The following is a 15377-nucleotide window of genomic DNA, read 5'->3' as shown; positions in this document are numbered from 1 at the left end:
TGGGACGTAAAAATGTTTGAAACGTTAAGTGGATATCCTGTCTTGTTTCCAAAAATATAAATAACAATTAATCTAGATAATGAACTAAAAATAGTCAAGTTTGCGATTCCGTCACAGGCCGTAGTGACGGAAAAATGAAAGAGAATTTAGACAAAATCTCTGTCATTGTCTCGCCGTCCGATGACAGTGAGGGAAGCATCTATGTAAAAGTCGCGCGACACCCTCTATTTACATTGACGTTTTCCAGCCCTGAATGAGAGCTTCAATACTTTTTAGAGGTGTAGTACCAATAAGAAGGTCGATAGAGGGGTCGATATTATGTATACGGCTATACCTATTTGAAGGTGGTACTCCAATTAAAAGTTACAGGGGTCGATGCTATGGCACGTGAGATGCCATACTCGACAAGGTGTTGTAGATGGCTATGCCTTGCTTGACAGGATATTCCACAGACCACCGACTTGGCTGCCTTGTCGGTGCTTTGGAAGAGGAAACTCAGCTTGCAAGTACAGCAGATTATAGAAATCATGATGCATAAAAGGTATAGGAATAGTTAGATTATTCAAAGGTTATCATTTATTTATTTGGTTTTACCTCTCTCCATCCTTGACTGCGACCCACGCTCTCCAGGTCTTGGTACACTTGGTTAATGCACCCACGGTGTCTTCGTGGAGTAACTTTATTGCAAAAAAATAGGTAAGTCTGAAATTTCGAACTAAAAACAATAAGACTTTGCTCTTTCATTTGTGACCAAAATCTAAATAATCGGTCGGGGGGTCCAGAACATTTTTTTTTATTTTGTGTGAAGTATTCATGGATATGTGTTTTTGTACCGACACACATTGCGTTGAACATAGATACGGGACAAACTGCAAGATCAAACCATTTGAACACCTTGGCTTGGAAGGTAAAGTTGTTCTTGCTCAAAAGAGCTGTAATAAGCATATATGACATATGATATGCACATAATTGCAAAACTGTCTCAAACTTCATTTTAGTTATTGTTCACGAAAAACCTTGAAAATCGTACTTAAATTGGTCATAATGATGTAAGATGTTATTAGGACATATTTTTAATAGGTGAAGATGCATCGATATCAAACCTCGAATTTTCAAGAGCTTGTTTGTAGATTTGTATCTTGAGAACCTGACAACCTTTTGCGTTGAACATTTTATTGATTAGTCGCCACCAGCGAGTGACCAGTGAGTTGCCGGTTGTCTGCTTCTCTAGACTTGTGGTTTTGAAAATTCGAGGTTTGGCTTCTATGTATATTCACCCTTAAAACCATTGATAACCGAGTGTGTAGCTCGTTGTTATTAAGCAGATAAACGGACCAAAATAAAAACTGTCACCGCTGGAAGACAGAGAAGGATCTTCTCTTCGTCATAGCATTGTGAAATAAAGTGTAAATCCATTCGTTTGCTCAGAAATAACAAGGTATGGCTTTTAGGACGAGATCATAAAATATGCGAGATTTCTCTTTTTTACTCGTAGGGGATGGTACACAAATTATGTCACGCTAAATTTCAATTTTTCGACCGCCTCCCTTTGTCACACTTTCTGTATGAGTCCTCCGATAATTTTGTAAGGCTTGTCACGCATGGCTTAACCACCTCCCCCTCCCCTTGGAGCGTGACGTAATTTGTGCATGACCCCTAGATACAAAAGTGACTTATCCGCCTTTCAAACAACACAATTTCAGTTATTAGAATTAACTAGTAGAGGGCTTCGCATGTGATAAACCTTGTTATAAGGCACGTACTTGCCCCATAGTGTTGAAAAATACGCTAATTTGGATGGTATTTGAGAAGTTTCAAATCTTATATTTTTTATGTTATTTTCTTAATTGCACAGTGCTTATGAAAAGATCAGAAACTAACATCATGAGGCTAAAATGGGTTTGGGATTTTTGTACTTGTTTGCAGTACTATAACTCCATATTAACCCCTCTACCGGCAGCTTCTTTTTGTTTAAATATTCAAATCGCGATAACTTTTTTATTTCTCAATATTTTTGAAAAAGAAAATATCGGTTTTGAGCATTGGTCATCTATATTCGGAGATATTCCAAAATTCCTTGGGGGAATTCCATAACTCTCGTAATTATCTCTGGCTACAGATTTTTTCTCATATTCGGTTATTCGCTTTTCAAAACTAAACTTTGATGAAGGTCTATTGTAAAGAAATCAAACAAATTGGTGTTACTGTTTTTGAGCAATGAGCTTTTATGTTTTTGGTACTACTCTAGCCGTAACGAGATCTTGAAAACTTCTTAAAACATCATATTGAAATTTTATATGGGAAGTGTCGGTCCCCCAAGGAACACCGAAATATTTTTGAAACCAGTTGACCAATGGTCAATACCGACAAAGATTCCAAAAGTAGAAGAGAATTTTGAGAAGTTGTGAAAAAATGGTGGAAAAATATAGAGAAACAAAAAAGTTATCGTGATTCAAATATATTTTTGTGCTGAAAAAATGAAGCTGCCGGTAGAGGGGTTAGGCTAAATAATAGCAAACAAACTCATGAATATCTCTTCTGCTATCTGTCGAATTGAATTTCTCTTTTCAGCAAATTTATTATGGTTTGAAGAATGAGCTTTTACAATGGGATAATAAGTTTGTACTTACATTACAGTACAAGCGTGTTTGGAACATACCTCAAAATTTCTTCATAATAATTTCCATGTAAACCTACATTGTCTTTGGGTCACCTTAAATCACCACCTAGAAAGCTGCGAATTTCATAGAACATTATTTTTATAGTAAGGATAGTAAGGAACATATGTGAGATTGAATTCTGAATCATTTTTTTAATTTTGAACCGCCCTAATGTACATAAACACATAGATAGGCGAATTCAAACATATGTGCAAGTCTCTCGAAATCAAACAAAAAAAAATACTCTGGACCCCCCGACCGATTATTTTGGTTTTAGCAGCAAATGAACGCGAGAAACTTAGACTTTATTGTGGAGAAGTTTCAGACTTACCTGTTTTATGTAATAAACGTGTTCTATGAAACACACCGTGCACCTGGCTCGCTACGCCCACGCCTTCTTGTTAGGATCGGATTCGTGGTGAACACCATCTTTACAGGGCTGTTGTCCGGCATTCTTGCAACATGCCCTGCACAGCGTATCCTTCCTGCTTTTGCCACCTTCACGATACTGGATTCGCCGTAGAATTGAACGAGCTCGTGGTTCATTCCTTGCCGCCACACACCGTTTTCTTGCACGCCGCCGAAGATCGTCCTTAGCACTTGGAGTTCGAAAACCTTAAGAGCTTGCTAGTCCTCCTCGAGCATAGTCACGTCTCATTCCCGCCAAGGAGTACTGCTCTCATGAGCGTTTTGTACATGGTGCATTTGGTGCGGGAGTGGATCCGAGGTAGACGAATTTGTCCACCTTCTCGAAGGTATCCCCGTCTGTCGTGACACTGCTTCATTTCAGCATGTACTTTGTTTTCGACGCATTCACCATTAGCCCGACTCTTGTTGCTTCGCGTTTCAGACGGGTGAACAAATCTGCCACCATTTCAAATTTTCTCCCAATAACACTGCGGAACAAGTTCTTGTCTCAAGCATCAAAATACCGCTATTTACTTAATTAAGGGTTGCCGAATCAATTGCTGTTTTCAGAAATATCACAGCACGTCTAGTTTTTGAGATATTGACTATTGAAAATGCAAAATTTGGCTATTTCAGCCAACTTGCATACAAGTTTGCCAGCTTGTAAGGCATTTTATTTGCTTAATTTGTCACCGAATTCAAACTTTATATACACAATACTTATCAGCAAAGTTCATAACACTATCGATGTTCAAAAGTTAGTTTTTGGTGTTTTAGAAAAGTATTGATTTTTTTCATATAAGAGAAACAAAAAGTTTTGTATGGAGACTGCAAGCATGTGGAAAAATCGATTTAATAAAAATTTTATCAAACAACTTCATCCAAATTATATCTTAAATGTAAGTTGAAGTCCTATTTTGCATGCTTGCTGGATTGGATCACGAAAAAATTTGATAAATCATAGTTTAAATTTCTTGTAAACATCAATTAAACCAGTGCTTTATACAACCTTGGCGACCTGTAGCTAAAAATGTGACGTGCTGTGTAATATCCATGTCGTACGCAAAGCAAACAAATTATGCGGATCTGTTAAAAATTGTGCCTCGACTGTTAAGTCCGGCTCTCCGCATAAAACATTCAAGCGCAATATTGAACAATAGGCACGAAAGTCCATCGTCCTGTCGTAGTTCCCGCCGAAACTCGAACGAACTGGAGTGTTCGCCCGGGATCTTCACGCAGTTTTGCACACCATGCATCATTGATCCAATCAATCTTGTGAGCTTCCCGGGAAAGATGTTCTCGTCCATGATCTTCTTTAGCTCTACACGGTCAAAACTGTCGAATACCGCCTTGGAATTGATGTGCGTAGGGACCTGGTACTCACGGCATTTCTGGAGGATTTGCCGCACGGAAAAGATCTGGTCCGTTGTCGTCCATGGATCCTGCGAGATAACTTCTCACTAACTCTGCTATTGATTATAGATAACGGAAGAGAAATATCAAAGGTATACCCGTTTTAAAATAGGACAATAAAACCTTACTGGTCGTATATCCCTTGAAATAAAATTATATTCCGCTCTAGACTACATTTGACGGCAACATTCAAAATACCACATACCCTTACCACATACGAACCGAGAAGAGTGGACGTCTCATCACATATGCATACCTCATCACTTCGTGTTGCTGTCATCGTCTCACAGTCTCCTGCTGCATTCACTTTTGCGCAATTCAGCTGTCCAGGTTCCCATGACTAGGGCAACAAGTATTCTGATGAATTGTTGTTCTTTTTCTCTTTAGCTTAAAAATTTAAATTGGAAAACGACAACAATTTGTTATGGAGATCCACCTATCTCAGCAGATTGGATGACTCTGAGTTGTCGTCGGGTGGACAATGAGAAAATTAGTTCGGGGGATGTCCATACATTATGAAAGCGGGAAATTGTCTATTTGGAATTTTGTTGACGTGTTTCAAAACGTGACCATCACTTCGGTTTTGACAAGACTTCTTTCTCTTACTGTCAAATCAACAGTCAAACTTTGGACGACCCCTCACCGAGCTAACTTCCTAGAGTAATCGAGATGATTGCGAGCAAACCTTAAATCAGCACCTTCACCCGAAACGATGATTGCTGGCATAGCAGAAATAACAGAGAAACGTGTCCCGTCATCAATACAGTGATGTGATACTATGTTGCGATTGCGATCTGATTGGAATATGTAATCGAATGAAATAAAAATCAATAATGATGGTTACAAAGAGACGAATTGCTACGGAGTGCCAGCAGACGAATGGAAGAAATCCAAAGCAACATTGGCCTGTCGACGTATCTACACTACATAACATGGCATAGCATCGTCAACTGTGGTTCACAGTGGTACCATCCTGAGGCCAATACTTAAAAATGTATTGTTTTTGATTCCTTTACCTTTTTATGGATCAATTATGATCTCAAGAATGTAGAAACATAAATTTTTACAAGTCTCTGTAGGAAACTTAAAATAAAATGTGAGAATGATAAATTTTATTTTCCTGTTTTTTTAATACAAATAACTCTCCCTTACTCGATATTCCGTATCTCGATATCGAGTTAGAGAACCATAGTAAAAGTTGGTTTTCATTCAGTAATTTCTTAATTCTTGTAAAGTCCTCTAAAATTAACCTTTATGAAGAGTCAATAAATAAATAACACTTATTCTTCTCTTTCTTGGCATTACGTCCTTATTAGCACAGAGCCTGCTTCTCAGCCCAGTGTTTTTATGAGCACTTCCACAGTTATTAACTGAGAGCTTTCTTTGCCAAAGTTGCCATTTTCGCATTCGTATATCGTGTAGCAGGTACGATGGTACTCTATGCCCAGGAAAGTCAAGGAAATTTCCATTACGAAAAGATCCTGGACTCAGACACCTTCAGCAAGGCTTTGCTTTGTAGCCGCGGACTCTAACCCAGGGCGGGTGTACGGCTGTCAACTACAAACAAAGCTCGCCTAACAATCATCTCTCGGGCGGGCCGTCCCAAACAGCATTATCTCTCACACGGGGCGACCCAAACAGCACAGGTCGAACGCGGGCCATGCCAGACAGCAAATGCTGATGCATTTCAACACTCAAACAGCGGAATGCCTAGCAGCGTTGTGAGCCAAACGAATACACCCACAAAACATGTACGGTAGGCGAACCTCATTGCGTATACCCCCCCTGCTCTAACCACTCGGCTGAGGATGGCCCTAATGAATAACCCATAAATACAGTCATCTCTCCCTTACTCGATATTGAAGGGACCATCGAGTTAGGAAGGTATCGAGTTACAGAACACAAAAGCAATGCAACTGCGTTCCAAGGGACCATCGAGTTAGCCATGAAAACCAACTTTTACTATGGTTCTCTAACTCGATATCGAGATACGGAATATCGAGTAAGGGAGAGTTAACTGTAGCTTAATAGCCTAAATTGGAGAAGTTATGAAATAAAACATCTGTAAATCTACCGAGAAGACCATGAAATAGAGATTACACTGTTCTCAATTTAAACGGAATTTTAACACGGGCTACTAGAAAGAGCCTACAGCATGGCGAAACAATTTTCGTCGGGACAACTAATCATTACATAAAACCCCGAAAATTACTAAAGCTTTAAAGATTTTAAAATTTTTATCAGAAAAAAACTCTTATTGAAAATTACAAAAATGTAACGTTGCTGCGATAAAAATTGTTGTCATTAACTGAAACAGGCTCACCAGTTGGCAATTCATCCTCAACTGAACACAACATATCTTTTCTCACTCGCACATCGTAAGCCGAACACGAATGACCTTGATTCCGTTTATGACCGCTTCGTAGAACAACCGGAACCACAGTGCGGTGCAGCATCCAACTTGTATGCCGGTGCCAGTGCACAATGCAAGTGGTTGAAGTATGCAATGCACTTCCACTTCCACGAATATCACTCATAATGTTATTACAATTCTGTTCGCTTTACATGCTTTTGATTGCCAAGTTTATTGATGGCAATACAACCGGGCAGGGTAAGACTATTATTGATTCCAATCCGCATTAGGGTCCACATGGGGAGCAAGTGGCTGTCAATGAGCAACAACACGGAGCAACCTCAAGCGATCTATTTTAGTTTGCCGGTTTGCTGTCTATGGTGTGTATAGCGTGCAAGTACGGCAGGGAGTGCAAGTGAGTGCAGTTGCAGATTGATTGATTACTGTTAATCCGACTTCCAATTACCGAGCCAGCTTTACTGTTTTGCTCCTTCCATGCTTAAGTAGCAGTGAGCTGGGCAGAGCGACTCCCGGATTAAATAGAGGCCCGAGATGGAAACTGGATGGGAAGTCTGGACTGGATGTGACCGATGATGTGTATATGGTACAAAACACAAGAGCCGTTGCATTTATGGTGTGCTGCTACGTACTCTTGCAAGCTGTTGATACTCATAGAAATGCAATTATGTGACTAAAAATCAAGATCGTAATACTCGCGTCAAATTGGCATGACAAATCTGTGCAACTGTTTCCTGTTGGTCGTATTGCAATGAAATCATGTTGGATAAACATTTTGACAAGGGATTATCTTCCAACATATGTTTCGTAAATTTAGAGACTTATATTCAAGTTTTAAATTTTTTAGTCTTCTTGTCGCAAGCTGAAATGTGCAGGGCTGGGAGCATCTTCTTGGACAGACGTGAAGTAATCGAAAGGTGGAATCGGAACTACGATAAACACCTAGACGATAGTGATGGACAGTGGAAACCAACCAGATCCCACGATGGAGGAAGTTAAGGATGCCATTTATCAGCTCAAGAAAAGCTAGGCTGCTGCCAAGTATGGTATCGAAGCTGAACTCAAAGAGATGGGTCCAGATAGGTTGGCTGCTTGCCTGCATCGGTTGGTAGTCAGAATCTGGGAGATAAATGGCTGGGTATGGCATACCATTGGTACCTCGCGTAACTGCAGGAATAAAATAGACCCCTTTGTGTTGCCCTTAGCCTCTTGCCCAGCAACTCCTATCTCTACCTCCTCGTGGTACTGGCCGGGGTACGAGTAACCTTAGGGAAGATCAGGCAAACAACCCTGGTGGAGAATTTGGCCGTATACTGAGAGGGAAGGGGGTGTTTGCTTTTGTTTGTTTCTGCAAACCTGGAGCGTCTGTACTCCATGTTAGGAGCGGCACACAACAGCGTCTGTTCCCCATGTCATGAACGGCTGATCATTGTCCGAGTGCCAAAGAAGGACTCTAAGCTAAACTGTGCACTATGGCCCTCCGAACATTTAGTGGGAATGGTCCTCCGGAAATCTAGGGGGTTGATGTTAGGCCCTGCAAGCCAGCCGTAAAAAATCAAGCAACGAATAATCAACGAGAGAACACGAACCGGGACAATCGGCGAAGGCCACAGCGGCGTAAAGGGACTACCCGGTCAACCAGTCAGTGATTTTCGATAGCGATCGATATAGATTCGTTTTGAACTGTTAGCGATCGCCATCGTTGGTTAAAGATCTATAAAGAATTATGAAGACTGGTTGGTCGGGTAGCGATTGGAAGCTCGGCATGTGGAACTGTATATCTCTCAACTTCATCGGTAGCACACGCATACTCGCCGACGTGCTGAAAGGCCGTGTATTCGGCATCGTAGCGATGCAAGAAGTGTGTTGGAAGGGATCAATGGTGCGAACGTTTAGAGGTAACTATACCATCTACCAGAGCTGCGGCAACACACACGAGCTGGGAAGAGTTTTTAAAGTGATGGTAAATCGCAATGTGCAAGTTGAGGCTCAAAAGCCGGTTCTTCAACTTCAGCATAATAAACGTGCACAGCCCTCACTCCGGAAGCACTGATGATGATGAAGACGCTTTTCACGCGCAGCTCGAACGCGAGTACGACAGCTGCCCAAGTCACGACGTCAAAATCGTCATAGGAGATCTAAACGCTCAGGTTGGCCAGAAGGAGGAATTCAGACCGCTGATTGGAAAGTTCAGCGCCCACTGGCTAACGGACGAAAACGGCTTACGACTAATCGATTTCGCCGCCTCCAAGAATATGGGCATTCGTAGCACCTACTTCCAGCACAGCCTTCCATACCGATACAGCTGGAGTTCACCACAGCAGACAGAATCACAAATCGACCACGTTCTAATTGATGTAAGGCACTTCTCCGACATTATCGACGTAAGGACCTATCGTGACCTGGAGCGACTTAAGCAACTGGATGTCATAACTGCGTACGAGCAGCAACTCGAGGCGGCATTACCGGAAGAGGGTGAGCTGGATGAAGCCCCCCTTGAGGACTGCTGGAGAACAGTGAAAGCAGCCATCAGCAATGCAGCTAAGAGCAACGTCGGGTACGTGGGATTGGTTCGACGAGGAATGCAGCGCGGGCGGTCATGTTCAGTAGAACGTGGAGCGTTATAGACGGAAACGGCAGCAACAGAACCGCCTCTTTCGGGAGAAAAAACGCCACCTGGAGGAGACGGAGTGCGAGGAGATGAAACAGCTGTGCCGGTCTCAAGAAATGCGTAAGCCCAGTGAACATTTTGGTTGGTATAACTTTTGCTGTACATCATTCTATACGAATCAATTCAATCGTATAGAATGCACGAAAAGACTATATACCTACCAAAGTGGAGGCTATATGCGTACTTGGCACGACTTTTTCGGACTTTCTGCGATCAGATATACGATGCCACAAAATTTGGAAGAAAATAAAAAAAAAGTTTCCAGCGAGTCTCGAACACGGGACCTCTGGATCCGGAATCGTGCACCTTACCACTGTACCACCAAGGGTTACTTGTTCGAAGAGCGATTATTTGCCAATCTTAATACATGTTTCATGTACAGCGACACATACTTTGTTGTTCTTTGAGGCCCATCATCAGCAGATAGACAAAGTTTGGGTGGCAATTTTTGCTAAGTTATTGCGATTTCATACGATGCTTACTGGATTGATATATGATCTGTCAAATTATATAACATAACGTGATTCTATGTTGCACTATTTACGACATGTTTTGTTGTCAACACAGATTGTTGTTTATGAATCGTATTGGGGATTTATATACAACTTGTATTGACATTGATAACGCTTAATATGGCATCTTGTGCAATTCTGATTTTGGACGCATGAATATGTGATTTTGGATGCACATTCTTATACGATACGTGGTTCACTGGGAGTTCTATCAGAAGCTCAATGCATCCCGCAACGGCTTCGTGCCGCGAGCCGAGATGTGCAGGGATAAGGATGGGAACATTTTGACGGACGAGCGTGAGGTGATCGAAAGGTGGAAGCAGCACTTCGACGAGCACCTGAATGGCGCTGTGATCACAGGCAATGATGGTCGGGACAACGAAGGAAATGCCTTCGTCGGTACTGCGGAGGATGTAAATCAACCTGTCCCCACTTTTAGGGAGGTTAAGGATGCCATTCACCAGCTCAAGAACAATAAAGCTGCTGGTAAGGATGGTATCGGAGCTGAACTCATAAAGATGGGTCCGGAAAAGCTGACCATCCCATGTCTGCACCGGCTGATAGGCACAATCTGGGAAACAGAACAGCTACCGGAGGAGTGGAAGGAAGGGGTTGTTGCAAGAATGCCGGACAGCAACCCTGCAAAGATGGTATTCGCTTCGGATCCGGTTGGTACAAGAAGGCGTGGAGCGCAGCGAGCTAGGTGGGCGGATCAAGTGCGTTTCGATTTGGCGAGCGTGGGGCAGAACCGAGTATGGAGAGATGTGGCCACGAACCGAGTATTGTGGCGTGAAATTGTTGATTCAGTGTAATCTGTTGAGATGTTAACTAAATAAATGAAAAATACCATGAATTTTGATTTACAGGCAAACTGTTTGAAACAAAAAAGATTTTAACTAGTTTTGAGGTAAAATTAATTTTGAGTTTTTTCTAAAATTTATGTTTTTGCTCAAACATATTTTCGAGGCTTCTAAAATGCAATTTATGTCGAAAAAGTTGAATATCATCGCTTCAAGTTTAGATTTACTATCAAATAATTTAAATCAATATGGGGTTTTTATTTCCTTTGCAAAATCAGTATTGTGTGTAATCTGAAATTTTCATTTTGCAACAAACATGTTAACCAAACTTCTAGAAGCAAATAATTATATGTTATTACTTAGAATATCGATTTATACGCTAATAAGTTCAAAACTTGGACTTCTAGTAGTTTTTGGGCAATATAAATTTTGAGCATAATCAACGATATCTCTTTCTGCTCAAATATGATCACTGTTCTTGTACAATCAAATTTATTACTTTTGTGGAGCAATTGACTGTATATTTCAATTGTGGAATTTACGGCTGAGCAGTCTTGGAATGATTAAAACGAGTTTTATTTCAAAATTGCGCCATTTGCCAAACAAGAAATTCGTTAATTGAAAGTGGTTCCGAATAGTCATGTACCAACGACGATTTAAACATAGGACACTTAAAGTTAGATCAAACACTAGACAAAAAACGACAAATTAATCTTCCCTGAGGAAGACACAATCCCCGTGTCGAAACGTTGGGTTGAAATAAAACTCGTTTTAATCATTCCAAGACTGCTTAGCCGTAAATTCCACAACAAATTTATTACTTAAAACTAAATGTCATTGCTTTGCAACTCGATTAATGGACATACAATTATACAATTATAAGTTTTCTCAATGGTTATTTTTTGGTAAAATAATATTTTGAGTGTTTGCATAATTTACTATTTCTTTTAAAAGATGGTGACAGAATTTCTACAATATAGTTCATGCAAAAAAATTTATTCCATTGCTTTATATATTGTTTAAATGCAAATTGTGTCATGCTAGACGGATCAAGCAAAGCGTGACAATTCTTCCAAAATTGTTGGAGTGGTTATGCAAAAAAGTATCAAGGAAGGGAGGGAAAGGGACGACAAATTTGAAATTAAGTATAATTTGTGTACCATCCCAAAGAGGTTGAAAACTCGTATTTTTTCGGTAAAATATGTTTTATGTGTATCGTCAAGCTACACTGTGCATTTAAAAAAAAGCTACACCTCAAAAAAATTATAATTTTTCCAAGTAATTTAAAGCAAACTACAATACCATTATGAAGCGAATGATTATATCATAAAGTGGGATAAAATCTAGAATTGGTGATGCATAAAAAAATACTTAAAATTATGTTTACAAATGTCTTGTTAAGATCGCCTCGTACCGTTCTATGTTTCCATTTAACGTGCGTGTAGTTTTCTTTATGATTTAATTTGGTATCTTAAAAAAAAAATTGTCGGTAGAGCAACTATGTTGCTAGTAGTGCACCCATTTTTAAGGGTATTCAAATCTCTATCTGTAAACTATAGATAAGATAGGCAAACAGTTTTAACACCTAAACAAGTCGCAATCGCTCTGCCTGCGTGTGGAGTAACATGAGATGGATGGATATAGGTTATGAAAAGGGTCGGCGTGGTCTGTGGGGATTTTAATTCTAAATTTGTAATCAACTCAGTTATTGGGTTATAAGTGGCTCGGTAGCTTAGTGGGTAAAGCGCTCGTCTAGCATACAGGAGTCCTGGGTTGAAATCCCAGCCGAGCACGTGGATTTGTTCATCTTTACCACGCGTAATGAGTTAATTAATTTAATTCAAATCTTATCATATATATAAAATCCCAGAGTTGTCTGTCTGTCAGTAACGCTTTGAAAAGTTTCACCGATATATTTCATTGAGCGCTACGAGCACTGCAACAGCAGAATGTTCTAGAACTTTTGAAGAATTTGACAGCTTTTGATACACTTCAACAGTATTTAAAGTTGTATAGTTATGAGATTAGAACATTACAACAGCATAGAGGCAACAAGGTCATAGAAGAATGGTTGGAGCATAAATTTAGGCGATTTTTTTTAGAAAGGTCATAAGGTACATCGGGCTAAATTGAAACGGGTGGAGCAAGACGAAATGCAAGTATTTGAATTTTAATTCACAAAGTATGATTTAATTTTAATAATACCTGATACCTGATGAATTAATTTTATAGTGCAAGGCTTACTTTGCAGAGTTTATTTTCAACTTCCATATTCTGTTGGAACGTGGCTAGCCACGTTGGGTAAGCTAGTTTTACAATAAAAGCCATAGGCTGTTGAAAAAAAAAAACAACATTATTATATTTCTATTAAAATCGTTATAGGTTATTTCATATACACTCAAAAACTAAATATGGAGTAGTTAAATCACGAAACAACAAAATATCCACTGTTACACAATAATTTCAGGCCTTTTACACTAATGCACGGTAATAGGAACCATGACAAGGGTCCATTCACCGTGCATTTGTGTTTCAACTGAAACACAATAAAAAAACTAATTTGCATAAAATCTTATGGTTCATCCGATGAAATATATCTTACTAGAAGTATCAGCGAAAACTTATTGAAATTATGAAAAATTTGATACTCTCGCTTAAAAATGAAACATGTGAATTTTCGTCGGTTTAATTAAGAGATTTAAAAAATCCCATTATAAAACAGAATTCACATGTGTTTGACTTTATAAGCTAGGTTTTTACAAAATGCTTTGTGACAATAATTACTTCATATCATCAGTTTAATCTTATTTAGCTGACAAAAGAATAATTTGTGTAAATAGTATAAATATTCTGTAGGAATTTGTATATGTGCCTGGTGAATGGAGGCCACACGGTGACTAGAGACTTAACGGTAATCCAATATAACTATATCTGCTCAAATATGCTCGTTGGACATGTACAAGCTAATTTATACTGAAAAGCTAGACACCATCGCTAAAAATTTTGATTTAGAAGCTAACAGATTGGAAATGTTAAGTATCTCGTATTTTTTTTTGTGTGAAACAAATTTTGAGTGTAATCAATAAATTATATTTCTATTTGAAAATATGTCATAGCTGTGAATTTTATTTTATTAGCAAACAGTTTCAAATATAGAATATTTTTTTAGTGAGATACATTTTGTGTGTAACCAAAAACTCTATTTCTTCAAAAAGGATTTTATTTCACTTCTACAATAACTTTCTTGTCGAAAAACATACACGGAGTGAAATGAAGCTAGTTTGAACCAATCAAATCTATAATTCTATTCAAATCGAACAATTATTTGGTTCTAGGTAGCGGTTTAAGTTGAAGCAAACTTTATTTATGGGTGGTTTCAACCCAAGAATATTAGTTTTCTGTAAACCAATTTTGATTGATTCAAACTAAGGACATTGCTGTTTTAAAACCATAAAATAGTTTGCTTCCAGCGAAAAACAGGTTGAACAAAATGCTTTATTCTGGAATAATCAAACTGCAGTTTCAGATTGAATCAAAACTCTTTTTGAGGTATGCATTACCTAATTGTTTTGTTGGACGAATTTCAAGGTTTAAAGTAGTTCAAAACAAACTTATTGATCAGTTTGGCTAAATATTTTTCAGAAGATCATCCGTTCAAATTCTTTTGGTATTTTTTTGTTCAATGCATCAGGGAAAACGTTTGTTAGTTAGGTCAGCAGATTAAGGCGCCATTTCATCTCAATTCAAACCAAAATGGGTAAGTTGTATTGTTCTTACAATAACGAACTATGAAAAACAAACTCAAATATTTTCAGATTATTTACACGAAAAACAGATCTTGACGGGCAAACTAATTAAAATACACCTCACAATTTCTAATGCAGACAAAACTCTAATTAAGTGTCAAAATTCATTAAGCAAGTAAAACGTTAAAACATTAAAAACCGAGCTCATATATGATAAATATTCATTTTTATTCCTTTACGCAAAACAAATCTTTGCCCTGACCGAAATGATAAGGACTGTTCATTTTATAAAGTGGACACTTTTGAAAGGCTGTAAAACGCAAACGCATTACTCAAATTTGATGCTTTTTTTTTATCGTGTAACACATTCCATTGACAGTTGACAGTTATTTTTCTTTCGGCTCGGAACGCTTTGAGTTAAACAAAAATGGACCGTATTGACAAGGAGACTCGAAATTTGATTATTCATAAGTACTGTGCTGGAATATCTTGTCGAAGGATTGCCAAACTTGTGGCAAGATCGAAGAGTGGTGTTTACAAAATCATCAGGAAGTTTGGAGAGGAGCATACTGTTGACGATTTGCCGAGATCCGGAACAAGAAGTGGCCCAATCAACCCGCAAAAGCCGAGAACATGTGTAAACCTACTTTTATCTGGAAAATGCCTATCAGTCCGACAAATTGCCAAGAAACTTAATGTATCCGTCGGATTTATTCAGATCTTCAAAAAGAGGAACAACATCAGAACTTATAAGAAGCAAAAAAGTCCGAAACGGAGCGCGAAACAGCTGTAACGA

The sequence above is a fragment of the Aedes aegypti genome, chromosome 3 (genome assembly GCF_002204515.2).
Source record: "Aedes aegypti strain LVP_AGWG chromosome 3, AaegL5.0 Primary Assembly, whole genome shotgun sequence".
Classification (NCBI taxonomy): Eukaryota; Metazoa; Arthropoda; class Insecta; order Diptera; family Culicidae; genus Aedes; species Aedes aegypti.
This window is presented reverse-complemented; position numbering follows the sequence as displayed.